This window comes from Papio anubis, chromosome 20 (genome assembly GCF_008728515.1).
Source record: "Papio anubis isolate 15944 chromosome 20, Panubis1.0, whole genome shotgun sequence".
Taxonomy (NCBI): domain Eukaryota; kingdom Metazoa; phylum Chordata; class Mammalia; order Primates; family Cercopithecidae; genus Papio; species Papio anubis.
The window spans coordinates 45467752-45494181 of NC_044995.1; the positions used below are offsets into that span (position 1 = coordinate 45467752).

At 46.6% G+C, this 26430-nt stretch overlaps 1 protein-coding gene and 1 long non-coding RNA gene across 6 annotated transcripts in view; one reads left to right on the forward strand and one right to left on the reverse strand.

The window, feature by feature from the left end:
- The window catches only part of RFX2 (regulatory factor X2), a 118957-nt gene that overhangs the window by 21632 nt on the left and 70895 nt on the right, over positions 1-26430 (forward strand). The gene's annotated exons all lie outside the window — the stretch shown is intronic.
- LOC116271703 lies at positions 5461-24051 on the reverse strand. Its single transcript, XR_004180414.1, has 3 exons — positions 22767-24051; positions 12095-12243; positions 5461-5570 (listed from the first exon to the last, which is right to left on the reverse strand). It is a non-coding gene; the product is annotated as an uncharacterized LOC116271703 (long non-coding RNA).

Sequence of the window (26430 nt, forward strand, 5' to 3'; positions counted from 1 at the left end):
CCTGTTTTTGTACAGCCCGTGAACTAAGAATGCTTTTTTCCCTACATTTTTAAGTAGTTGGAAAAAATCAAAAGAAGAATATTTTAGGACATACAAAATTATCTGAAATTCACATTTCAGTGTCCATAAATTGTGCTTGCTTCGGCAGCAAATATGCTAAAATTGGAACCATAAATAAAGTTTTATTGGCACACAGCCACAATCATTTCACCCTACGATGGATGGAGTTGAGTCATCTTGACAGAGAATGCCTGACCTGCAAAACCTAAAATATTTGCTATTCTGCATTTCACAAAAAAAGCTTGCCAACCCCTGGTCTGACACACATTACTTGGCTATATGTGATTAGTACTCATGTGTATATGAATGTGATGCTAATTTTGAGGTTTATAAAATCCCTTAGGCTCTTCAATGGTGTTTAACATCATATTTTTGCTTCATCTAAGGGGGAGAGGAATAATATTTACTTTGTTATCTTCTCCTGTTTGTTGTAATTAAAGAAGAGTCTTTGGCTACATCCATCTTGCAGGATGAATTTCATTGCCTTCTTATACCTATGAGAACTATGCCTTTAAAAAAAAATGCTGGGTCGGTGCAGTGGCTCACACCTGTAATCCTAGCACTTGGAGAGGCCGAGGCAGGAGGATCACCTGAGGTCAAGAGTTCGAGACCAGTCTGACCAACATGGAGAAACCCCATCTGTACTAAAAATACAAAATTAGCAGGGCATGGTGGTCCGTGCCTGTAATCCCAGCTACTCGGGAGGCTGAGGCAGGAGAATCGTGGGAGGTGGAGGTTGCAGTAAGCCAAGATCACGCCATTGCATTCCAGCCTGGGCAACAAGAGTGAAACTCCATCTCAAAAAAAAAAAAAAAAAAAAAAAAAAGAAAAGAAAAAAAAGCTGTAGTGCCCTGGTCTTCCTCTGTGGCATTCTTCTTTGTCTTTGAAGGGCTCTGTCTCAGGGGGCATTGTTTTGTCTTTGCTCTGGTCTCTGACTCCCCAACACGCAGCTCTGGGTGACTGTCCCTTGAGGACTGTGGCTGCTTCCTGGCGGGTTAAGCCAGTTCTGGAAGTGGGTGTGCAGCTTATATGGCAGCCAGGAGTGGTTTCTGAAATTCATTACTGCTCTAGATGATGATGTAAGGAGTGAAGCTCCTGGGGGAGAAACTGCCCCCGTAGAGAAACCCAGCACCTGTAACCGGTCACCTTCATATCAAAACACGCTGTCCACCTAAGAAGTGACAATGTGTCATGGCTAATCAACAAGGAAAATAATTTCTGTTTAGCTGTCAAAAAAGCTATTTCCATGATATCAGCCCTTTCAGTTGGAGCTGAAACCTCACGAACATAAATTTTGCAACATCTGAATCTTTTGTTGTAGCTGGATTTTTTAGAGTTAAGACATTGCTAGGAATTACTGACAGAGTCCAGGGAGGGGCTAGAATTGGAATCGGGCTTCTCTGGGGTGAGAAAGTCAGTGGGGACTCGCCTTAATGCCTGGCTATGAAACTGATCAAGGTCAGTGACTAGACGTGGTAAATCAGGTGGGCTTCCTTGTGTTGAATGGGTGGATGCGAGAAAAAAACTGAACTTCTCTCTAAGCCCCTTTACTCCCCTCTGGCAGGTATCTCTCTCCTGGGCTTCCTCTGATCCTCGATCCTCGAATTCCTGGACTTGGTGGACTGTGGCTTAATTATCTCCCAGGTGTTCTTTGAAGGCAGAGCCAATTATCAGCACAGTCCCTTCCCAGGCTGTTTGAGTTCCTAAATACAGGGCGGTGGGAGGAAGGAGTAGCCACCTGTGTGGACTGTGGCTGCCTGCTGGAGACGGGTGTGCATCTCACTTTGCCCCTGTGGAGGTTATGCCTGTCGCCCTTTCTATCACGAGTCTGTCTCTGCAGCTTGTGGCTTCTGACCCGCTGCCACTGTCTGCCTCTGCTCAGTCCCCGCCCAGGAAGTGAATTGATTTTGTTACTTTCTTCTAAAGACCACAGATCTGCCTGGTTTATACAACAAAGCTCGTCTGAATTGGAGTCCTCAAATTTGTCAACTTAAGTTTTAAAAGATTAAAAAAAAAAAAAAAAGACTTGGCGGATGGCTCAAGCCTGTAATCCCAGCACTTTGGGAGGCCGAGGTGGGCGGATCACGAGGTCAGGAGATCGAGACAATCTTGGCTAACATGGTGAAACCCCATCTGTACTAAAAATACAAAAAAAAAAAAAAATTAGCCGGGTGTGGTGGTAGGTGCCTGTAGTCCCAGCTACTCGGGAGGCTGAGGCAGGAGAATGGTGTGAACCTGGGAGGCGGAGCTTGCAGTGAGCTGAGATCGCACTGCAGCCTGGGCGACAGAATGAAACTCTGTCTCAAAAAAAAAAAAAGGACATACTGCTATAGCCCAGTGGTTTTTAATTTTCATCAGTCTGGATCTCTTTCAAAATCTGCTCAACACTGGGAATTTCTCCTCAGAAGAACAGACCTGGAAGGGCAAAAATTACATGACAATCTACATTAGTAGTAAACAGAAAAGGCAGAGGTGCCCATGTGATGTTTGTATCTCCGCAGAGTTGTGTGGCCAGAACAGACAAATTCCCTTTGCAAATAATGGTAAGGAAGTGCATCACTGAAAACAGGAATGAGCCGTGTGCATGGACGCATCCATTACTGTCAAACGGGAAACACAGAAGTCATCTAATTCCTGTGAGCTTTTGCAGTTCACTTTTAGAGTGCCCTTTCTGGCAAGATTAGATTCTTGTGTGTTATTACTTAACTTTAATTATCTGTTTATAACGCAATCATGCCATGCATAACAGCAGACCACATATACAAGTGATCCCATAAGATTATAATGCTGTATTTTTCCTGTACCTTTTCTATGCTTAGCTATGTTTAGAGACACAAATACTTACCACTGTGTTACAGTTGCCTGCAGTGTTCACTGCAGTCACATGCTAGACAGGTTTGCAGCCTGGGAGCAATAGCTTATACCATACAGCCCAGGTGTGCTACGTAGGTTGTAGCGTCTAGGTTTGTGTAAGTACACTCTGTGATATTCACACAATGATGAAATTGCCTGAGGATGCATTGAAGAGAATGTATCCCTGTTAGGAAGCGCCTCATGACCGTATTTGACTCCTGCAAGGGTGCCAAGATCATTCGATGGGGTAAAGACACTCTTTCCAATAAATGATGCTGGGAAAACTGGGTTTCCACCTTCAAAAGAATGAAATTGGACCTCCCATGCCTTTTTTTTTTTCTTTGAGACAGGATCTTGTTCTATCACCCAGGCTGGAGTGCAGTGGTGCAATCATGGCTCACCGCAGCCTCTACCTCTGGGCTCAAGAGATCCTCCTGCTTCTGCCTCGCAACAGCTGGGATCACAGGCATGTGCCACCATGCTAGGCTAATTTTTAAATTTTTTATGGAGATGAGGTCTCACTATGTTGCCCAAGCTGGTCTTGAACTCCTGACCTCAAGCAATCCTCCCACCTCATCCTCCCAAAGTGCTGGGATTACAGGCATGAGCCACCATGCCCAGCCAGGACTCTTATTTTATAACATTACAAAATTTAACTCAAAATGGATCAAAGACCTAAGCATAAGAGCTAAAACTGTAAAATTCTTAGCAGAAAACATAGGGAGACATCTTTATGATATTGGATCTGGCAATGATTTCTTGGATAGGACATCAAAAGCACTCACAACAAAAGAAAAAACAGAAAAATTAGTTACCATCAGAGTTAAAAACTTTTATGCATCAAAGAACAGTAGCAACAGAATAAAAAGACAACCCAAGGAATGGAAGAAAATGTTTCCAAATCATTTCTAATAAGAGGTTAATATTCAAAATATATAAAGAATTTCTATAACTTGGCAAAAAAATTTTTTAAATGGGCAGAGGACTTGAGTAGATATTTCCGTTTCTTCAAAGAAGATATACAAACGGCCAATAAGCAGTTGGAAAGGTGCTTCACACCAGTAATCATTGCAGAAATGCAAATCAAAACCCTAATAAGATACCACTTCACACCCATTAACATGACTGTTATCCAAAAGAAAAAAGACAGAAAGATGTTGATGAGAATATGGATAAATTGGAACCGAACCTGTGTGAACTGTTGGTAGGTATGCAAAATAGTGTAGCTGCTTTGGAAAACAGTGTTTGTACACTCAAACTGGGATTTGTACACTCATGTTCATAGCAGCATGATTTACAATAGCTAAAAGGTGGAAGCAACTCAAGTGTCCACCAACAAATGAATGGATAAATAAAATGTGATCCATCCATACAATGGAATACTATTCAGCCTTGAAAAAGGAAGGAAATTCTGACACAGGCTGCAACATGGACATTATGCATTATGCTTAAGGACATCATGCTTGGTGAAGGAAATCAGACACAAAAGGACAAATCCAGCTGGGCGCAGTGGCTCACGCCTCTAATCCCAGCACTCTGGGAGGCCAAGGCGGGTGGATCACCTGAGGTCAAGAGTTTGAGACCAGCCTGGCCAACATAGTGAAACCCAGTCTCTACTAAAAATATAAAATTATCTGGGCGTGGTGGCAGGCACCTGTAATCCCAGCTACTTGGAAGGCTTCAGCAGGAGAATCACTTGAACCCAGGAGGCAGAGGTCGCAGTGAGGCAAGATCGCACCACTGCACTCCTGCCTGGGCAACAAGAGCGAGATTCCATCGAAAGAAGAAAGAAAAGAAAGAAAAAGAAAGAAAGAAGGAAGGAAGGAAGGAAGGAAGGAAGGAAGGAAGGAAGGAAGGAAGGAAGGAAGGAAGGAAGGGGAGGAGGAGGAGGAGGAAGGGAGGGAGGGAGGAAGGAAAGAAAGAAAGAGGAAGGAAGGAAGGAAGGAAGGAAGGAAGGAAGGAAGGAAGAAAGGAAGGACGGACAAATCCTGTGTGATTCCACCCCTAGGAGGTCCTTAGAGTCATCAGATCCATAGAGACAGAAAGTAGAATGGTGGGTGCCAGGGGCTGGAGAGGGGTAGGAAGTGAGTGTTTCATGGGGACAAAGTTTCAATCTGGGAAGATGAGAATGTTCTGGAGATGGATGGAGGTGATGGTTGCACAACAGTGTGAATGCACTTAATGCTACTGAACTGTACATTAAACATGGTTAAAATGGTAAATTATACATTATGCACATTTTACCACAGTTAATGATAAAGAGTAATCGACTCCCATCATATTTCCCAGCATTACTTTACTAGGAGGCATATGCTTTGTATAGTTTGCCCCTCGTAAGTCCCTACACTCTCCTGCTAAAGCAGAGGATCACAGCTTCAATAAAGACCCTCAACATTTATCTCGCCTGTGGTCACATATTAGCTGAACGATGCACAGCAAGCTCATTTCGTTTTCATGCCCTTAACTGGGCGAATTCTGCTTTTGAGCCTAATGGAAAGAAAGCCTGGGGCAGGTGGAGAGCCGGTTCTTCAGCACTCACAGACGATTCCCACACCACACTCCCATATCGGGCCTTCTCTGCCGAGAGTCCTCCCTGCCCAAGAGGCCTGGGGTGCCCTGGACACGTGTGCTCATCTCTTGTATTTGGAGATCTGGGGCTGAGAAGAGAATGAAAAGCAACCTAATCAGGAACTTAAGAATGGAGAAAATGGGATTAAATTATTCAGACACGTTTGAGTGCCCACTTGCTAGCAGGCATTTTCCACTGTCTATAATTATGAGTAAGACATGTTCCCCAAAAGGCCATCTAAGATAGGGGTCACAGCCTGGGCAAGATGATGAGACCCCATCTGTACAAAAAAAAATTTTTAATTGCCCAGGCATGGTGGCACATAGCTGTGGTCTCAGCTTCTGGGGAGGCTGAGGCAGGAGAATCACTTGAGCTCTGGGGGTTGAGGCTGCAGTGAGCCATGTTTGCACCACTGCACTCCAGCCTGGGTGACAGAGCAAGAACCGGCCTCATAATAAATAAATAAATGAATAAAAATTTGAAAAAAAACCAAAAACGGGTCAGCAGACTGTATCTGGCACACTACTGTGGATTTTATTTTTGTTTTTACTTTCCATGAGTTGAGAATATTTTTTTGCATTTTTAAGTGATTGGAAACAAGAAAAAATATTTTGTGACACATGAAAATGATATGAAATTAAATTTCAGTGTCCATAAATTTCAGTGTCCATAAATGTTCAGTTTTATTGGAACAGCACCAGTACTAGGGCTGGGACTAGCATGAGGCAAGTGAGGCCCTCGCCTGAGGTACAAAATTTAAGGCAGTGCCTAAAAAAACCAGTCATCAAGATACACAATGTTTTAATGCAGTATTTTAAAAAATCAAAATAAATGCCAAAAAGTTTCATGATGAAGGCCGGGCACAGTGGCTCACACCTGTAATCCTAGCACTCTAGGAAGCCAAGGTGGGTGGATCACTCGAGGCCAGGAGTTCAAGACCAGCCAGGACAACAGGGTGAAACCCAGTCTCTACAAAGAATACAAAAATTAGCCAGGTGTAGTGGCACGTGCCTGTACTCCCTGAGTCCGGGGAGGTTGAGGCTGCAGTGAGCCGTGTTTTGAGACCCTGTCTCAAAAAAAAAATGGGAAAAAAATTCCATGACGAACAAAATGTTGAAATTTTACATAAGGCAGGATCAGCACTGCTGCTTTTTTTCCCCCTTTGCCCCAGGCTCTAGCATGGCTCTGAAAAGCACTGAGTGCGGCGGCCGTGCTCATTCCTCCTACTGTCCAGAGGCAGAGTTGAGTAGTCTCAACAGAGACCTGCAAAGCCGAAGATGTGTATTTTCTGGCCCTTATAGAAAGTTTTCCAGTGGCTAACGCCTGTAATCCCAACACTTTGGGAGGCCAAAGTGGGTGGATCCCATGAGCCCAGGAGTTCAAGACCAGTTTGGGCAACATGGCAAAACCTTATCTCTACAAAAAATACAAAAACTAGCTGAGAGTGTTGGTGCATGCCTGTGGTCCTAGCTACATGGGAGGCTGTGGTGGGAGGATGGCTTGAGCCCAGGAGTTAGAGGATGCAGTGAGCTGTGATCACACCGCTGCACTCCAGCCTGGGTGACAGAGAAAGGCTCTGTCTCAAAGGAAAAAAGAAAACTTTCCAACCCCTGATAGACATCAATTCAGTTGAGAAGGGCTCTCCTCTTACTCTATTAATCCCCAGCAATGACTATAACCAAACTAGATTCAACATCTGGTCCATTTCTTCTGTCTACCTTTTTTTTTCTTTTTTTTTTTCTTTCTTTCTTTCTTTTTTTTTTTTTGAGACAGTCTTACTCTGTTGCCCAGGCTAGAGTGCAATGGAACAATCTCAGTTCACTGCATCCTCTGCCTCCTGGGTTCAAATGATTCTCCTGCCTCAGCCTCCCTAGTCGCTGGGATTACAGGTGTGCACCACCACGCCCAGATAATTTTTGTATTTTTAGTAGAGACGGGGTTTTACCATGTTGGCCAGGCTGGTCTCGAACTCCTGACTTCAGGTGATCCACCCTCCTCGACCTCCCAAAGTGCTGGGATTACAGGCATGAGCCACCACATCCGGCCCTCCATCTACCTTTTTATGTACCTATTTAAAAAAGTGAGTGTACACTCATAAATTATTTAATTTTTGGATAATAGTACATGTAAGCCAGTAGCAATTAACACTGAATTAATAAGCATGCTAATGTTTGTGTGCTGTAATGATTTACTGAGAGTATAATTACCTGCATTAAAAATGTATAGAAGCCATCATTTACTTTCATGTTAACTAAATGCTTAATTAGTTAACCCTTCATGCTATGGGCTTAGTGTTACTTGGTTTGTTTATAAAATGATATGATTCCTTCCCGGGTTCCACAGACAGGTCTTGGAAGCATAATTAATTATTATTATTATTTGTTTAAAATAGAGACAGGGTCTCGCTTTTTGGCCTGTTTGACCTCAATCAATCCTCCCACCTCGGCCTCCCAAAGTGCTAGGATTACAGGTGTGAGCCACCATACCCGGCCAGGAAGCAGAATTATTATGAACTTTTAAAAAGTAGTAAATGCCTTTGTCCTAGTTTTCCTGCATTCACTCTTTCTCTCTATAATCTAAGAAGAATGCTCTTTTAAAAGATGTAAGTCAGATTATATTGTGCCTATGGGTTGAGCCACCTGGGGCTTCCCTCAGCAATTGGAATTTTTTTTTTTTTTTTTTTTTTTTTTGAGATGGAGTCTCGCTCTGTTGCCCAGGCTGGTGTGCAATGGCATGATCTTGACTCACTGCAACCTCCACCTCCCAGGTTCAAGTGATTCTCCTGCCTCAGCCTCCCGAGTAGCTGGGACTACAGGTGTGCGCCACCACACCCAGCTAATTTTTGTATTTTTAGTAGAGATGGGGTTTCACCAGGTTGGCCAGGCTGGTCTCAAACTCCTGACTTCATGATCCACCCACCTCAGCCTCCCAAGGTGCTGGGATTACAGGTGTGAGACACTGAGCCCGGCCGGCAATTGGAATTTTAAAACTCTAGACATCTGACCTTGTTCAGGGCCTCTGCTGCTGCAGGACAATTGCACAGCTATTCCTGTTGTCCAGGCTGCTCCCTCCCACATCCTCCTAAGGCTGGCCCCTTCTCTGCAGCTGTCAAGTCCCAGCTCAGTGCCATCCTTAGTGCCACCCCTAACTGGCTATCAAGAGGGGAACCCTCTCCACCACCACCCCCGGCTCTGTCCCTCTGCAATCCCCTTGTGCCACAGCCTGGATCTCTACTGAACAAACTTGTGTATCTGCAACCTTGTGTATTCTTGCCTGACAAGGATACCAGCACCCTGAGAGCAGCACTTTCATCTGACCCGTTCACCTTAGAATCCTCAGGCTGGGTGTGGTGGCTCACATTTTAATCCCAGCATTTTGGGAGGCCAAAGTGGGAAGATTGCTTGAAACTGAAAGTTCGAAACCAGCCTGGGCAACAAAGCAAGACCTCACCTTCTCTCTCTCTCTCTCTCTCTCTCTCTCTCTGTCTCTCTCTCTCTCTCTCTCTCTCACACACACACACACACACACACACACACACACACACACAAGCCAGGCATGTGCCTGTGGTCCCAGCTACTCAGGAGGCTGAGGCGGGAGGATTGCTTTAGCCCTGGAGTTAGAGGCTGCAGTGAGTTGTGATCATACCACTGCACTCTCCAGCCTGGGCAAACAGAGCAAGACCCATCCCTAAAAAAAACAGAATCCTCAGAGCCTAGAATGGGGCCAGGCACTCAGTAGATGCACCTTTTTTTCTTTTTTTATTATTTATTTATATTTTAAATCTACACACAGTCATGTTTGCCTTTTTGGGTTTGCTGTTCTATGGTTTTTCACACTTGCATAGATTCCTTTTTTTTTTTTTTTTTTTTTTTTTTTTAGATAGGATCTTGCTTTGTCGCCAGGCTGGAGGGCAGCGGCGCGATCTCAGCTCGCAGCTCCCTGGTTCAAGCGATTTTTCTGTCTCAGCCTCCCAAGTAGCTGGGATTACAGGCACGTGCCACCACGCCCAGCTAATTTTTGTATTTTTAGCAGAGATGGGGTTTCACCATGTTGGCCAGGATGGTCTTGATCTCCTGACCTCGTGATCCACCCGCCTCAGCCTCCCAAAGTGCAGAGATTACAGGCATGAGCCACCACACCGGGCCGGTTTGCATAGATTCTTATAACCTCCAAGTCAAACAGAATGGAGAGCAAGTCCAACCTCTCTCTGTAGTCAGACCCTGGCCCCACCCTTAGCCTCTGGCCACCATCTGCTGTCCCTTTCTATAGCTCTGCCTTTTCCAGAATGTCGTATAAATGGAAACATACATTGTGTAGCTTTTGAGACTGGCTGCTTTCACTTGGCATAAATGCCTCTGGGATTCATCGCTGTCATTGTGTGTGTCAGTCGTTTGTTCCTTTTATTGCTGGAGCACAGTCCATGTGTGATCCTATCACAGTTTGTTTGGTACATTTTCTCTTCATGACGGATGTTGAATTAACATGAAAGCCTCTGGTTGTAAGAGCGGCGGCATACTCTAGACCAAGTCCACTAAATCGTAGTGATATTCCCTGCACAAACAGCCATTCTGTTTGGTAATTTACAGGGTACAGTTTGGTAATTTACAGGAACCGGCATGTCTTAGAATGTTTACCAATGATTTACAACTTTTAAAATGATATGCAAGTAATGGCCGGGCGCAGTGGCTCATGCCTATAATCCCAGCACTTTGGGAGGCCGAGGCAGGTGGCTCACTTGAGGTCAGGAGTTTGAGACCGGCCTGGCGGTGAAACCCCCTCTCTACTAAAAATACAGAAATTAGCTGGGCGTGGTGGCGTGCGCCTGTAATCCCAGCTACTTGGGAGGCTGAGGCACTAGAATAGCTTCAACCCAGGAGGTGGAGGTTGCAGTGAGCTGAGATTGTGCCACTGCACCCCAGCCTGGGAGACAGAGCAAGATTCCATCTCAAAAAAATAAAAATAAAAATAAAATGATATGCAAGTAATACAAGTAACATTCTGCTGGGAAGGGCCACCATCTATGGCAGGAGATTCAGAAATAAAGTTTCTCTTTTCATCTTTCTGTCTGTCCCACCTCCCATGAGGTGAGCACTGTTAATCATATAACTTGTGTCCTTCTAGATCTTTTTAAGGTCTCTTTACCTATTTTATAGTATATATAGCTGGGGTTTTTTTCAACATAAATTTATTCTGCAAATATTTGAGAGCCTGCTGTGTGCCAGGCACTGCAGATGTTGGCTTTCTTTCTTGGAGAAGGTACCTCTTCTTTTTAATGGCAGCATAGTTTTAGAGCTAGGATGTACCCTAAGGTACTTAATGATTTTTCTATTGATGAACATTTCTTTCTAATTTTTTATGACTTCAACTAATGCCATTGGGGACAGGTTGTCAATATACCTTTTCTTTTTTGTTTTTGTTTTTCTTTCTTTTTTTTTTTTTTTTTTACAGCTGTGCTGAGATCTATTTTGCATACCATAAAGTTCACCCATTTGAAGTGTATGGTTCAGTGGGTCTTAGTATACTGTATTCACAGAACATTTTCGTCACTCCAAAAAGAAGAAGAAACCCTGAATCTGCCATGAACAGTCACTTGCCATTCCTCCCCCCAGCTCTTGGCAACTGTGAATCCACTTTCTGCGTCTGTGGATTTGCCTGTTTTGAACATTTCATATAAACAGAATCACACACGATGTGGCCTTTTGTGACGGGCTTCTTCCACATAACATAATGTTTTCAGGGTCCGTTGTCCATCCATTTACAGCATGTGCCAGTGCCTCGTTCCTTTTTTTTTTTTTTTTTTTTTGAGACGGAATTTTGCTCTTTTTGCCCAGGCTGGAGTGCAATGGCACGATTTTGGCTCACTGCAACCTCCGCCTCCCGGGTTCAAACAATTCTCCTACCTCAGCCTCCCAAGTAGCTGGGATTACAGGCATGCACCACCACACCTAGCTAATTTTGTATTTTTAGTAGAGATAGGGTTTCTCCATGTTGGTCAGGCTGGTCTCAAACTCCTGACCCCAGGTGATCTGCCCGCCTCAGCCTCCCAAAGTGCTGGGATTACAGGTGTGAGCCACCGTACCTGGCTGCCTTCGTTTATCCATCCATCAGTTGGCAGACAGTTGGGCTGTTGCTACTTTGGCGCTATTAGGACAATGCTGCCGTGAACATCGGTATCCAAGCATTTGTGTGGCCATGCACCGTTTAGCACATGTGTATTTCTGCAGGATGAATTTTGAGGAGGCGAAAAAGACACCACTTATAGCTAGCTCTTTGTCTCTGACTATGTAGGTTTGAACATCTCCTAAGTCTTGAGAAATGCTTGGAGGCCATTTCCTGCAGAGGCACACCCCCTTCTTGGGCGGGCTGGGGGAGGCAGTGGCAGAGCCCCGCCCACCTGCCCCAGCCACCAGTGCTCCAGGGTTTTGCATTCAGCCCCTGGCAAACACTCATGGCTAACCCTACAGGTGCCCTTGCCTGTCTTTGACCCAGCACTGGCGAAGGAATTGGCAAAGCCACCAGGTTAATGATGCAAACCCCAGAAATGTGCGGCATAGATGAGAAAGCAAACAGCCTCTCCTTTTGGAGAACTAAAAGAATTTAAAGCTGGCTTACTCCCTCTCACCAGGAAGGATGTCACTAAACACAGTCCGCATCAATCACTATTTTTGTTAAGCGATTTATGAGTTGCTCAGCTAAGAATAAGGTTGCACGTGGTAGGAGGAGTTCTGTGTGCACCGAGGCCTCATGGAAGGACCGGATTTCTAGGGAGGAAAAGGGAAAAGAGAGTTGATGTTAAAATATCATTTCTATAACAGTAATGCAGCAATGTTCATCTAGAAGGAGAGCTGCCACATTTGGCAAGATGCTGGGAGAGAAACAAGTATTAAGTACTTGGTTAAAATGACAAACCCCACAAATATGCCCTGGAATGAATATAGCTCCATAGCAGGAGGCACTCCCTAAAGGGTTTAGCAGCATCACAAATAGCAAAGAGCATAACTGCTTTTAGAGTTTCAGATATTTAAATCTGCAAAAAATCAGTAGATGATGTCGGTTACGTTGTAACAGCGTGAATTACAACAATGACGCTAATGAATATTTGTGGGCATTTTCCATGTGCTGGGCTGGCCATTAAACTCCACACTTTGTAGGACTCATCTCATTTAGCACAACCACCCAACACAGATAGAAGTGTTTTCTCCATTTATAGACAAAGAAATGGAAGTGCGAAAAGATTTAAGTCCCTGACTGAGGTCACCCAGCTAGAAACTGGAGGACCCAGGATCTGGACCTAGGCACCCCCGCTAGCCACCTGTTTTAGAGCTAGGATGCACTGTAAGGTAGCTAATGGTTTTCCTATTGATGAATATTTGTTTATTATTTATTTATTTATTTTGAGACAGAGTCTTGCTCTGTCACCCAGGCTAGAGTACAGTGGTGCAGTCTTGGCTCACTGCAACCTCCGCCTCCTGGGTTCAGGCGATTCTTCTGCCTCAGCCTCCCGAGTAGTTGGGATTACAGGCACACACCACCACACACAGCTAATTTTTGTATATTTTTTAGTTGAGACGGGGTTGCGCCATGTTGGCCAGGCTGCTCTCAAACTGCTGACCTCAAGTGATCTGCCCGCCTTAGCCTCCCAAAATGTGCTGGGATTACAGGTATGAGCCACCGCCCTCCACCTCGTTTCTAATTTTTTATGAACACCGAGCTCCGAAAGCCAAGCAAAGGGGTGACGCTGTGTATTTCAGAACTCAGTATTCCCTCTGCTTTCTTCCTCTCCTCAGTCCCCAATGCCAGATCCTCCAACTGTTCGTGACCTTTGAACTTGAGAAGGACCTCTTTTCTGCTTTATCTACAGCTGCTTTCCTGGTGATCTCACCAAGGTATAAGAGTTGAAATGCATCCTAGAACCTCCAGTGTCCTAATGTCTGTAGCCTGGCTCACTCCCCTGAATCCCGGACTTGTGTACCTAGCTGCCTAGGTGGCAGCTGCATGTGGGTGTCATCTGATGGGCATCTGAGGCTTCTGTCACTCAAAACTGGGTGCCTGATTCGACCTCAAGCTTGTCTCTCCCCAGCCTCAGCACGGGGCAGCTCCATTCTCTAGGTGCTCAGGCCAACCACAAGCCTTAAGTCAACCTTGACTCCTCTCTTTCTTTCACCCTCTATGTCAAACCCGTCAGCAGACGTGGCTGGCTCTGTCTTCAGGTGTCTCCCAAATGAGACCATTCCTATCACCTAAGTCTTTGTCACCTCTGGCCTGGTTGTCCAGCCCTGACCTTTGCTTCCATTGACCATTGATGCTTCCAAAATATCTGTCAGACCCTGTCCCTGTGCCCTAAACCTTCCAGTAGCTTCCCAGCACACTCAGAGCAAAAGCCAAAGACCCCACTGTGGCCTCCTTATTGATAATATTGATTGCGTATCATCAATATCATCATCATCATCATCATCATCATCATCATCATTATGACAATAAATATCATCATCATCATCATCGCTATGTTTCATCATTTAATATCATCATTGTCATCATCGCATCATTATGTTCATGTTTTCTCATCATCATCATTATGTTCATCGTACAATAAATATCATCATTTAATAAACAATATTTAATAAATAAATAAATAAATATCATCGTGTAAACGTAATTTAATAAATCATCATCATCATTATGTTTCGTAATTTTCATCATCGCTCATCATGTTCATCATTACTGTCATCATCATCATTTAATATTTCATCATCATCATCATCATCATTCATGTTTCATCATTCATCATCATCATCATCATTTCATTTTATGTTCATCATTATGTTTAAAATATTAATCATCATCATCATCATCATTATGTTTCATCATTCATCATCATCATCATCTTCATCATTGTCATCATCATCATTAATAAATAAATATTCCTCCTTCTCCTCCTCCTCCTCCTCCTTCTCTTCCTCCTCCTCCTCCTCCTCCTGTCTTAGTCTGTTCAGGCTGTTTCAGCAAAAGGCCATAGACTGGGTGGCTGTAAACAGTAGACACGCATCTCTTAGCCCTGGAGGTGGGAAGTCTGAGAAGAGGGTGCCAGCAGGGTCGGGTTCTGGTGAGGGCTCCCCTCTGGGATGCAGATGGCCGTCTTCTTGCTGTGTCCTCACATGGTGGGAAGCCAGAGAGAGCTCTCTGGGGTCCCTTCCATAAGGGAGGGCATGATCCCACCCTCATGACCTAATCACCTCCCAAAGGCCCCACCTCCTAAAGCCACTGCCTTGGGGTGAGGAGTTCAGCATAGGGATTTAAGGGGATACAACATTAAGCCCCCAGCATTCCCCCGGCTCCTCTGGTGACCTTCTCACATGACCCCACGTATCCCACGTGCCTCGGCCTTGCCGAGCACCCCTCCTGGCAGAGCCTTCTCAGCAGCAACACTTTCCTCACCTCACTCTGCCTCTCTCCTGCCGCTGCCCCAGGTCACCTCGCTGCCCTGGCCCATGCCGCACTCCACTTGTGCATCTGAGTGTATTTTTCTTCAGAGCATTTGTCACCTTCTGCTGTTCTGTGTCCATGGTGTCGTCTGTCTCTCCCAGAGGAGTCAGCCCCACGTGGTCAGGGACTCGATCTATTTCATTCCCTGCTGTGTTCTCAGCACTTGGAGCCGGCACATGGTAGATGCTCAGACTGTGTTTGTTGAATGAATGAATGATGGCTGAGTGCCCAGGCTCTGAGCAAGTGTGGTACAGGCACCCTTCAAACCCCAGCCCCTGCACCCAGGGAACCTTGTGGGGTGAGGAGATGCACGGGCACAGGCCGGATGCTAAGAGGAAGGTAGAAAGGTTCCAGCCCACCTTCTCTTCTCGTTGACTTGAGGTTAGGAAGGGGCTAGTTTGGAATGAGAGAAAGAGCTTTCTCCACACTGTGGCATCTGTCCCCTGCCTGAGGTTCCACCTGAACTCCTGCCACAAGCTCCAGATCTGTTCCTATGCCGCACCCCCACCCCTGCTACGAAACCCCAGCTCTCTGTTTGCCCACCTGGTCTGCCGCTTTGGGCAGAGCTGCCCTTCATTCACTTTCCATCTTCCTGAGGGCTGCCCTTCATTCATTCACTCTCCGTCTTCCTGAGGGCTGACCTTGGCTGGTGTCGGTCATTAGTGATGGGGCCCAGAACCTCAGCCGGGACAGAACGAGTTTCTGCTGCCCAGGGCCGGCCTGTCTGGGGGCTGCTGAGAAGTCGCCCTGTGGTCGTCCACAGTCATTCCTGTGTGAGGACGAGACACACACTTTCCACTTGCTGGAGAGGAGGGTCTGGACGGCTTTTTATTGGTGCATTCACCATCTCAGATACTTCTGATCAGTATGAGCCGGGTAAACAGCCAGTTCAGATGGCTCAGACTCCCGGAAGAGGAGCGTTTAGCCCAAATTACTGGTATTAGCCATCCGCATTCAAGCTCATCTTAACCATGAAATTTGCATGGTAAAAAAGAGAATTCGACTAACACAGAAATGCAACTGCGTCTTCATCGTTCCACTCTGTAAGCTTCAGAGGGCTTTCATGCATTCAGCCTTCCTTCTTTTGATCTTTGAATTGTTTTGAAATTCCATTTGGATGGAAATATTTCCAATGTTTATGTTTTTTGTTTTTATATATTTTTTGCAGTTTTTATGGTTTTATTTAAACATAAAACATGCACATGAGCTATCTACTCATTTTCTTCACTGTGCAGCCTGGCGTTGGGGTGGGTGACTCTGATGGCCAGCTGGGCGGCCCTTTCCACGATGGCTTTGCGCTCCTTGGAGGAAGCACTGTGAGCGATCTCAGCACAGGGAGGTTTGTTGCACATCAGCAGCACTTCCAGCTCCTTGACGCTGGGGACCAGGAATTTCTGGAAGCCACAGGGCAGCATGTGCTTTATTTTTTTGTTGCTCCCATAACCAATGTTGGGCATCAAGATCTGGCCCTTGCAGGCACGGTGGCTCACGCCTGCAATTCCAGCACTTTGGGAGGCTGAGGAGGGTGGATCCCCTGAGGTCAGGAGTTTGAGATCAACCTAGCCAACATGGTGAAACCCTGTCTTTAATAAAAATACAAAAACTAGCCAGGCGTGGTGGTGGGTGCCCGCAATCCCAGCTACTCTGGAGGCTGAGGCAGGAGAATTGCTTCAACCTGGAAAGCGGAGGTTGCAGTGAGCTGAGATCGCACCATTGCACTGCAGCCTGCGCAACAGAGTGAGACTCCGTCTCAAGAAAAAAAAAAAAAAAAATCTGGCTCTTGAACCTTCTGCGAACCCTGCTGTCAATTCCTCTGGGTTTCCTCCAGTTACACTTAATTTTGACATATTGTTCTGACTGGTGCCGGATGAACTGCTTGGTCCTCTTTTTGACGACCTTGGGCTTCATGAGGAGTCTGAAGGCGGCCATGATGCTGAGGAGGAGATGGCTGCCACCTCTGTAGGCAGCACCAAAGAGAGGGGCCTTTTTTTCTTTTTTATGTCCTCGGAAGGAAGACTTCGTGTTTCTTTTTTAAGAGCCAGGATCTCTCTCCGTCGCCCAGGCTGGAGTGCAGTGATGCAATCATTGCTCACTGCATCCTCCACCTCCTGGGCTCAAGCAATCCTCCTGCCTCAGCCTCCTGAGTAGCTGGGACTGCAGGCACACCCACCTTACCCAGATAATTTTTAATTTTGTTTTTCTAGAGACAAGGTCTCGCTTTGTTACCCAGACTGGTCTCAAACTCCTGGTCTCAAGCAATTCACCCACCTCATCCTCTCAGGGCGCTGGGATTACAGACATGAGCCACTGCACCTGGCCCAAATATTTATCTTTTAAAATGTATGCAGAAGTGAAACATGCTTTCCAAGAGCAGCAATGGGCAGGGTCACCCAGCGCCCAGGTGGATACGTGGGCTGCCAAGGCTTCTAGAAGCCAGGACAAATGGAAAGAATATTGGAACATGGAAAGGTCTGAAAGGTGGCAATTTGTCCAAGTCTCCATTTGAATCAGAAGAGAAGCGGTGGGTCAGGAAGGGGGTGATTTGAGTTCTGTTTCATCAGACTCATCTCTGTTTCTCTTTCCATCTCTCGGGCGGAGTTAGAACATTTTATTCCATTTTTTTTCCAAAATTATCTTTTGCTCTGCTTTGGGAACTGACTTAATACGGAGCTGGGAATGGAGACACCAAAAACAGAACTAGACAAAGCTGAGGGTTTGTTCTTGCCCCTCCTGGACAGTGTGAGTTGCTCGCTGCTTTCAGGCCCTGTCTGAAGTCGTCCCCAACCCCACACCGGGAGAAAACGTTTCCTGAGGAAAACGAAACCCCTCTCAAAACCTGATGGAACAGAAAAGCCGTTTAAAATAGTTTACAGGGTTTAAGGTGCCTTTTTACATGTTAAAAATAACATTTCCCCTCAAGCTTTTGAATTAAATTGCCTTTCTAAAACACAATTGATTTTAGTGTATCTTCTTAGAATTAATTGGGGCTAATTAGTTTAAAAACCTGAAATACCTCCAACATTTCCCTCTTTGGGTTTAATTCTAACAATGAGTTTAACAAGACCCTTTTGCTCCGTCTTCTCAGCGCACACTGAGGTTTTGCTTTGGGGTTGAAACTTTCTTGGGGACAGAAATAGAATGTCCTTTTGTCGTTCTCATTGGGTTGGATGGTGACGTTTGAGACCAGCAAAGAGATGACAGATGGAACAAATATTTCTAATTTTGTCTTTCTTTGCTTCATTTTCATGTCTTCAGAGACCCCTGGGTCTTGCTGAGGGGATCTCTGACTTGGCTTCATTTTCTGTCCCAGGCCGATTGAGATGTGTCTGTGCCTCAAAGACAGACTTAAAAGTACCGACAGGTTTTTTCCCTCCCAAAGACAGGCGAGACCTCCTCCCGCCAGGCTGAGTCCATTCCTTGTGTGGGGCCAGGGAGCTCTGCTTCCCAAACTCTCACAGCAAGTTTCCTGGCCTCGCTCATTTGTCTTGCATTAAATTTTCTTGCAATCTTGCTTAATTCGAGCATGACTTAGCAAGAAATGCATTTTTAATATGTGACTCTAACACTTTCTTATTTAGGATGCGTGTTTGTACGTTGACATAGCAAGAAAAATAGGTATATTAAAACGCACTTCTAATAATACTCAAGTGTGGAAAGATTAGCCATTTGGCAGATTTGAAAAGAGGTATGGAGTAACCATAAGGAAAACAGTGAGGGCCAGGCACGGGGGCTCAAGCCTGTAGTCCAGCACTTTGGGAGGCTGAGGTGGGAAGACTGCTTGAGGCCAAGAGTTCAGGACCAGCCTGGTCAACATAGTGGGACCTTGCCCGTACAATTTTTGTTGTTGTTGTTTTAAGTAGCCAAGCGTGGTCGTGGGCACCTGTAGTCCTAGCTACCTGGGAGGTTAAGGCAGGAGGATCACTGGGCTGAGGGCCCAGGAGTTTGAGGCTGCAGTGAGCTATGATCCAACCACTATACTCCAGCCTGGGTGACAGAGCAAGACCCTGTCTCTAGAAAAGAAAAAGAAAGCAGTGAAAAAGGCAAATCAGGTGCATAAACCTGAGGAGTGGGGCTTCTGTCAGGCGTTGAGGTGGGACCATAGGCTGGGGGCAGGTATTGGTTCCATGGAGACCAGATGAGCCTGTGAACCCAGGGTCTGCTGGAGGCTCTGATGTGAGGTCTGTGGACCTAAGTCATCATACTTGAAGCCCTATCCTGTGGCTTCAAGCCCTTCTACCTTGCTGAGACTGGAGGTCCCCAGCAGCCAGCTATTGAGGCTGACCAGGAGTAAACACAGGGATTCCATGGGTGAAGAATGGGATTGGGGACCAGGAAGGACTCCCCCCGAAAGGACTATGACTTGGTGTCCATCTTCCAGGGTGCACACTCTGTTTTCTCTCCTGTACTGGTGGATGCACATCCACACACCTAGCCCTGGCCAAGCCCTCCTGTGTTTTGCAGGACATCCCATTCCATCCCATCCACATCCACTCCATCCATCATTGGATCCATCCATCCATCCATCCATCCATCCATCCATCCATTCCATCCCATCCATCCATCCATCCATTCCATCCATCCATCCATCCACCCATCCATCCATCCATCCATCCATTCCCTTCCATTCCATCCATCCATCCACCATCCATCCATCCATCCATCCATCCATCCATCCATTCCATTCCATCCACCCCATCCATTCCATCCACCCCATCCATCGTGCCGTCCACGTCCATCCCACTTATCCACGTCCGTCCACGTCCATTCCGTCCACGTCCATCCGTCCACCGTCCATCCATTCCGTCCATCCGTCCATTCCATTCCATCCATCCATCCATTCCATTCCATCCATCCATCCATCCATTCCATCCATCCATCCATCCATCCATCCATCCATTCCATCCATCCATCCATTCCATCCACGTCCATCCACGTCCATCCACCATCCATCCATCCATTGTCCATCCATCCATCCATCCACCATCCATCCATTCTCCGTCCACCATCCATCCCCACCATCCATCCCGTCCATCCATTCCATCATCCATCCCCAGCCCATCCATCCATTCCATCATCCATCCTGGCCCCATCCATTCCATCCATCCATCCATGCTGTCCATCCATCCCATTCCACATCCATCCACCCATCCATCCATTCCATCCATCCATGTTTCCACCAAGTCTCCCTTCTATCCAGTTCCTTCCTACTATTTCTTTCATTTCCATCCTCTCCATCTTCCCTTTCCATTTCCACCATTCCTCTTCCTATCTTTTCCCTCCATCTGGTCCTCCCGTCTCCAGTTCTGCTCCACTTGGGGCTCTCCTGAACCTGCTCCAACCTCTGTGGCTTTTTTTTACTTTTACTTTCCCTGGAACTCAAACTTCTGATCACTGGTGACCTCCACTTTGCTAAGTCCAGTGATCACCACTCAACCCCAGAGTCACTTGGTTCCAGGACACCACTTGCTCATACTTCTTTGGCCTGCTCTTTTCAGGCTCCTGCTTCTTGGGGATCCCTAAATGGCAGAGAGCTCCAGAACTCAGCCCTAGGCCTCTTTTCTCTACTCTCCCTTGGTGAGCCCAGATAGTCTTATGGTTTTAACTAGGTCATTTATACACTGATGACTCCAGCCTACATCGTGTATACACTGGTGGCTCTAGCTCATGTCCTCTATACACTGATGGCTCCAGCCATGTTATCTATACACTGATGGCTCCATCCCATGTTCTCTATACACTGATGGCTTCAGCCCACATCCTCTATACACTGGTGGCTCTAGGTCATGTCCCCTATACACTGGTAGTAAGCCATGTTATCCTGATGGCTCCAACTCATATATTCTATACACTGATGGTCCCAGCCTGCAATGTCTATACACTGATGGCTCCAGCTCATATATTCTATATACTGATGGCCCCAGCCTGCATTCTCTATACACCGATGGCTCCAACTCACCCCTCAGCCTGAGACTTACATAATCTGCCTGCTTTCTCAGCATCTCAACCTGGGTGCAGGGCTCACGCCACACCTTTGGAGACTCAACTCCCAGAGTGCTCTCCAGGCAGCTAGGCTTAATTTGCTGACCTCATCCTTTTAGTTGCCAAAAACCTCGGAGGTACCCTTGACCCGTCAGCAAATCTGGCTGACTCTACCTCCTATGTTTATCCAGAGTCTGTGACTTTGCCCCTCCACGGCTCACAGCCAAGCCCCCCTCCCTTGCCCAGATTATCACATTAGCCACCAGATTGCTCTCTCTGCTCCCACCCTTTTCCTTCTTCCCCTGTTCTCAACCCAGCAGCCAGAGGGGCCTGGTTAAAATGCAAGTCAAACCAGGCCATTCCTGGGCTCAAACCTCGTGATGGCTTCCGTTCACCCCAAGCAAAAGCCAGAGCCCCTTCGATGGCCTGTGTGGGCCTTTCTCCTTCTTGCCTTCTGGTTCATTCAACTGGTTTAGGCACTGTCACCTGCTGCTTAGATTTGTGCCTGGCTTTTCCACTCCATTAGAACTCTTCCCAGGATATCTGAATAGCGCCGTCCCACACTTTCCTCATCTCTTTAATGAGCCCGCCCAGGGAAGCATTTGACAACCCTTTAAAAATTGCAAGCTCTTCCTATCCCAGCACTCCTTCTGTCTGCTTCGTTTTCCCCCTTAGTACTTGTCACCAGATGATATAGGGTGTCATCTGAAGTACGACATATTTTTATCACTTACCTTGTTTACTGTCCATATGCCCCTGTCCTCCCACATGGTCTAGAATAGAAACTCCATGAGGGCAGGGAATTGTCTGATGACTGGTGTCACCATGCCATACTTTATGGATCAATAAATATTTTATTGAAATCAATGAATGACACAGTTAGGATCTCTGTTACTCATCCTTCTGGACATGGGGTTTGGAATCCTCACAGCCGCACCTCAACGCCTCCCTCGGGATGCAGCATCCAGGCAGAACCTGGCCATGTACCCTAGGCAAAGCCTCCCTGGCACCAGCTGCTGGTGGTTTGACCTCCAGAACTAGCATTCAAGGATGTCACCTCATCACCACTTAGCCATGGGTTAACTGCCCAAGAGTCTGGCTTCCAATTCCTCATCTCCCTGGAACAGAGACTCAAATTCTAACAGTATAGAATCTGTCTTCCTTTCTTCTCAAGGAGACATGTCTGTTCCATCCTGTTTATTCTAGGAATGACTCCAGGATGATAACCTTAAAAAAAACAGTTTCTGTGCACTGACTGTGTCTGTCTTCCATGAACACGACTTCGCTAGGCTATGCTTGGCCATGCACAAATCTATCAGCATTGTGGGCTTTTATCATCCACAATGTTGACCCATCGAGGCTGCAGCTACACGCTGCTCATTCTATCAGAACGTTTTAAGATCCTTGGCTGGTCCCACCAAAAACAAGAGCACTGCTTAGAGCTCTGTGTTCCCCTTGAAAGGTGGTGGTGCCACCTCACCCTCTCCTGGTCCCAAAGCCTCAGGGAAGCCATGCTCAGCATGAACTGCTCTAGGCATAACAAAAACTGCACTGGCTTCAGTTTAACCCTTTTCCCCCTCCGTGGGTCAAGATTGCCCAACCGTGTGCCTCTTTCCGGAGACGTGTGTCCATTGTGTGTCCTGCCATCTGGGGGCATCTGATGTGGCATGGCTTCCTCTTAGAAAAGTCTTCCTCTCCCTGGGTAGGGAGGGAAGAGCCGGCGCAGTGACGTCAGAGATACTGTAAGTCCCTCCCGGCAAAGCCCCACAAGGCATTTCTGACGCTGAGTCAGTGGTTCCCTTTGCACTTGTTCCATACGTACATGATATTTCCAAAAGTCTTTTAAATTCAGTATCAGCTCCTCTGTTTTCACACTTTTTTCCAAATAGTTTAATCCGTGATTCATTTTACTTCGCCCAGAAAACACTTATGCAGCTATGAACTCTCCCACATTGTTTGTTTGATGATAAATAGATTCTTTCCTCTTGGAGAAAAGGGCACTTTCTCCTCCCAGTACTAGGAAGGACTGAAATCCCTCCTGTGATGCCCTCTTACCTCAGAGGGAGTTGTTCCTCCTTGGGTTTTGTTATTTCAGGACAAATATGGTAAACTGTTTTCCCGTCAGTTACTATAGAGAAGAGATTATTTGCCTTTCTCTTAGTGCTTCTGAAAATAATAGATTACATATTTGGGAGGGTTTTTTTTAGATCTGGTTAATGTGAGATAGAGGGGGTTGCTCCGGGATGACATTGTTTGGTTTGGGAAGTATTCTCCCGGTTGCCCAGCAACAGGCTCTTGGAAACGGGAGTGGACTGCGTTGCCCCTGGCAACCGTTGTTACTTAGCAAACAATGAGGGCCGGGCAAACAGTGCCAAGACTGCGGACTCCAGGTTTTAATTGAACATCTGCATATATTTTTCTCTGATTAAATTTGAGTTTGATTTGCCACAACAGGTAGACATGGGTCCACTCGGGATCTACTTGAAAGAACCAATATTGTAATGTTGACTCCCATGCTGCATAAACGCAGAGGCCCCATTGAAACAAACTTCTGGCCATTCGAATATGTCCTAGACTGCTCTCAACTGGAGACTTATTTTAGTCTTAAGTGCAATTTCTTTTTTGATCTAATTCCTGGTGTTCAGAAAATCATTACTTGTCCAACCTACTACCGTACATCACTGATAAATCCGCAATTTCTGGAGCGCTTTTCAGCACGATGCCTTCATTTCTGCTGCCTAAGAATTTCAGAAGAGCAAAGAGTTGAGCCCTGGCTGGCTCACATGTAGAGACATTCACAGATAGGGTTGGCTGGGGGTGGAAATTGGACCCAGCACCTTCTGGTTTCGTGTGCTCAATGTTCCTGCTGAGAAGTTGGGTCCTCCCATGGCCCTCAGTGGGATGTGTGTTACGTTTATTAAAGGAGGTCTCATGTTCCCACTAACAAAGTGCCCTGTTGATGGGCCCTTTGCAGCCCCAGGTTGGATTTTGATCAAAACAGCCTCACTCCCCTACCTCCTCACTGGCGAGCCAGAGATAGCGGTTGTTTACAAGGGTTTGTTGCTTAGGTAAACACCACCCCTGAACTTCATTCAGAGCGGGTGACATATTTCTTTCCCTCCTCCCAGCACTGCCCCAGCCCCCGCCCCCACTGCCAGGGCTATAAATTAAGAACTGTTAGCCAGGACAGGTTTTTGGTGAAGACTTTATTCTTCCTTATTCATCTCGAGTGCAATCTGACTAATGCAGCAACAGCTGCAAAAGTGTCACCTGTAACAGACACTCCAGCCTGTCACTAAAACAGCTGCTGTGGTTCCTGTGGTGAGACTCGCTTTGGTTGTATGGATATTTTTTTAAGGGCGATTCACTTTGTTGCTGAATGCCCCCAAGAAAATGTTCATTGCACGTTTGTTACCAGCATTTCAGCTAATGTCTTAGGACTATTTAAAGTATCTAAACAAATTTCCCAACTTTCTTTTGCAGCAGAAACTTATAATGGAACGTCATTTGTGTTATATAACAAATAAAAGTAAGCTTGTGTTTTTTTTCTTAAAAAGGCAAGCTGATTAGCCATCATAGATGCAATAATTAGGATCCAATGGCTGTGAGTGTTGTTGGAATCAAAATGAATAAGGTCTGACTTACACAAAGACTCCCCCAAAGATTAAAATACATGCTTTGTCCTGCAACCTGTTGTAGGATAGTTGTAGAAGACCACTATATACTTCAAAAGATAAATCTTCCCAAAGAAATGCTGTTCTGCCTTCTACAATATTATTTTCTGCCCAGTCCCCAGTTTAAGTAAGTCATTTTTCAGGAATTAGAGCCTCATTAAATTTTTTTTTTAATTGATCATTTTCTTATTTCCCATGGAAGTATTTTCCCATATATCAGGCTTTGCAATTTGGGCAAACCACTTAACATCTTTAGGTAAGTTTCTTCATGTGTTTGATGAAAGAGCTAGGTTAGGTGGTTTTTAAAGGGGCCTCTCCATGCTGTGGTTTTAGGTGGAAATTCTTGTATTTGAACTAGGCTGTTTCTCCGCTACTTAATTTCCAGAATCAAGTCACGACCGGAGGGGAGGTAGGGTGTAGATTGGAAAGGTCCCGTATGTGATGTTGGTGGGATCTGGAAAACCAGCCTCCTCCTGGCCCGAATCAGTCATGGAGACGTGGAAAGAACATGCACTGCCTGTTGCCCTGTGCTCACTGGCCGTCTCTCGAGATGGCTGTCAGGGACAGGAAGGGCCACACAGGCAGGACGAAACCCTGTCCCCAGGTGGGCACAGGTGCCCAGTGGGCCTGCTGCCGTGTCAGGTCACCAGGCTGGGAATGCAGGAGATGCTACTGCTGAGGAACTGTCACTTGTCATTTCCGGGTCCACTCTCTACCCTCTGGCAGCGTGGGTCGCTCTGAAAGATTTTGAAGGTGGGACAGGAGAGGGTGAGTGAGGTGAGGCCTCTGCATGCCAGATTTTCACTGGCACATTCCCCATCTTCATCTTGACCATCAGGAGCTGCACTGCAGCCCTGCTCATGGTCAGAAAGGGAAAGAAACATGAGAGGGAAAGAAAGGCTGGTAAGAGAAGGAGCAGAACACAAAAGCATGATGCCTTAGGAAGCCGCTCCCAAGAACCCTGGGACAGGCCCCTGTGCTCAGCTGAAGACGGGAGCTGGAGGCCGACATGGTGAAGGTGGCTAGAACAGGTGGGCAGCCCAAAGCAGGCAGGCCGCTCATTCTCTTTTTCATTGCAAAATACGCCTTGAGCATCTTTGCAGGCAATGTGCTACGTAGGGGCTGGAGTTGGGGTGAGGGAGCTGCGAGGGGGCTGCTGAGATGACACAGACCCAGACTTTGTTTTCTCAAGAAGGGCTGACTAGCCAAGAAGCCAGATGTGAACAGCTGCATGACAGGAAGGAATCTGAGGGGCCAGCACGGAGAGTGGTTTGGTGAATCTGGAAACGCTGCGTGGAGTAAAGGTGCAGCCTTAGACGTGTGGCTCTCCACGGGGGTGGTCCTGCCCCCGGGCACACTGGGCAATGTCTGGAGACATTTGTGGTTGTCACGACAGGGGTCAGGGGTGGTTTCCTGGCATGGAGTGGGTGGAGACCAGGGATGCTGCTCAGCACCCTGTGGTGCCCAGGACAGCCCCAGCCCAGAGCATGCTCCTGCCCCTCATGCCCGCATTGCTGAGGTCAGGAAAACCTGTGTGAGATGACAAGCTGACTGGAGAGAGGGTTTCCCCACTGCTCGTCACTTGCCTGGGGTCCCCTTTGGAGCTACTGGCTGCTGTCTCTCTGTCCCCCTCCCTCTTTAATGCAGCAGTCACTTTGATCTTAGCTGTCATGGGCAGGTGGACTTTGAGGGACAGAGCGCTGCCCAGCCTGCCTGGCCCTGCTGGAGGGGTCTTGTCCATCCCCACCCTGGCAGGTGCATCGGCCCCATTCTCACCCTCCCTGCGTTGTATGCAGGGGACACCAGTGCCAG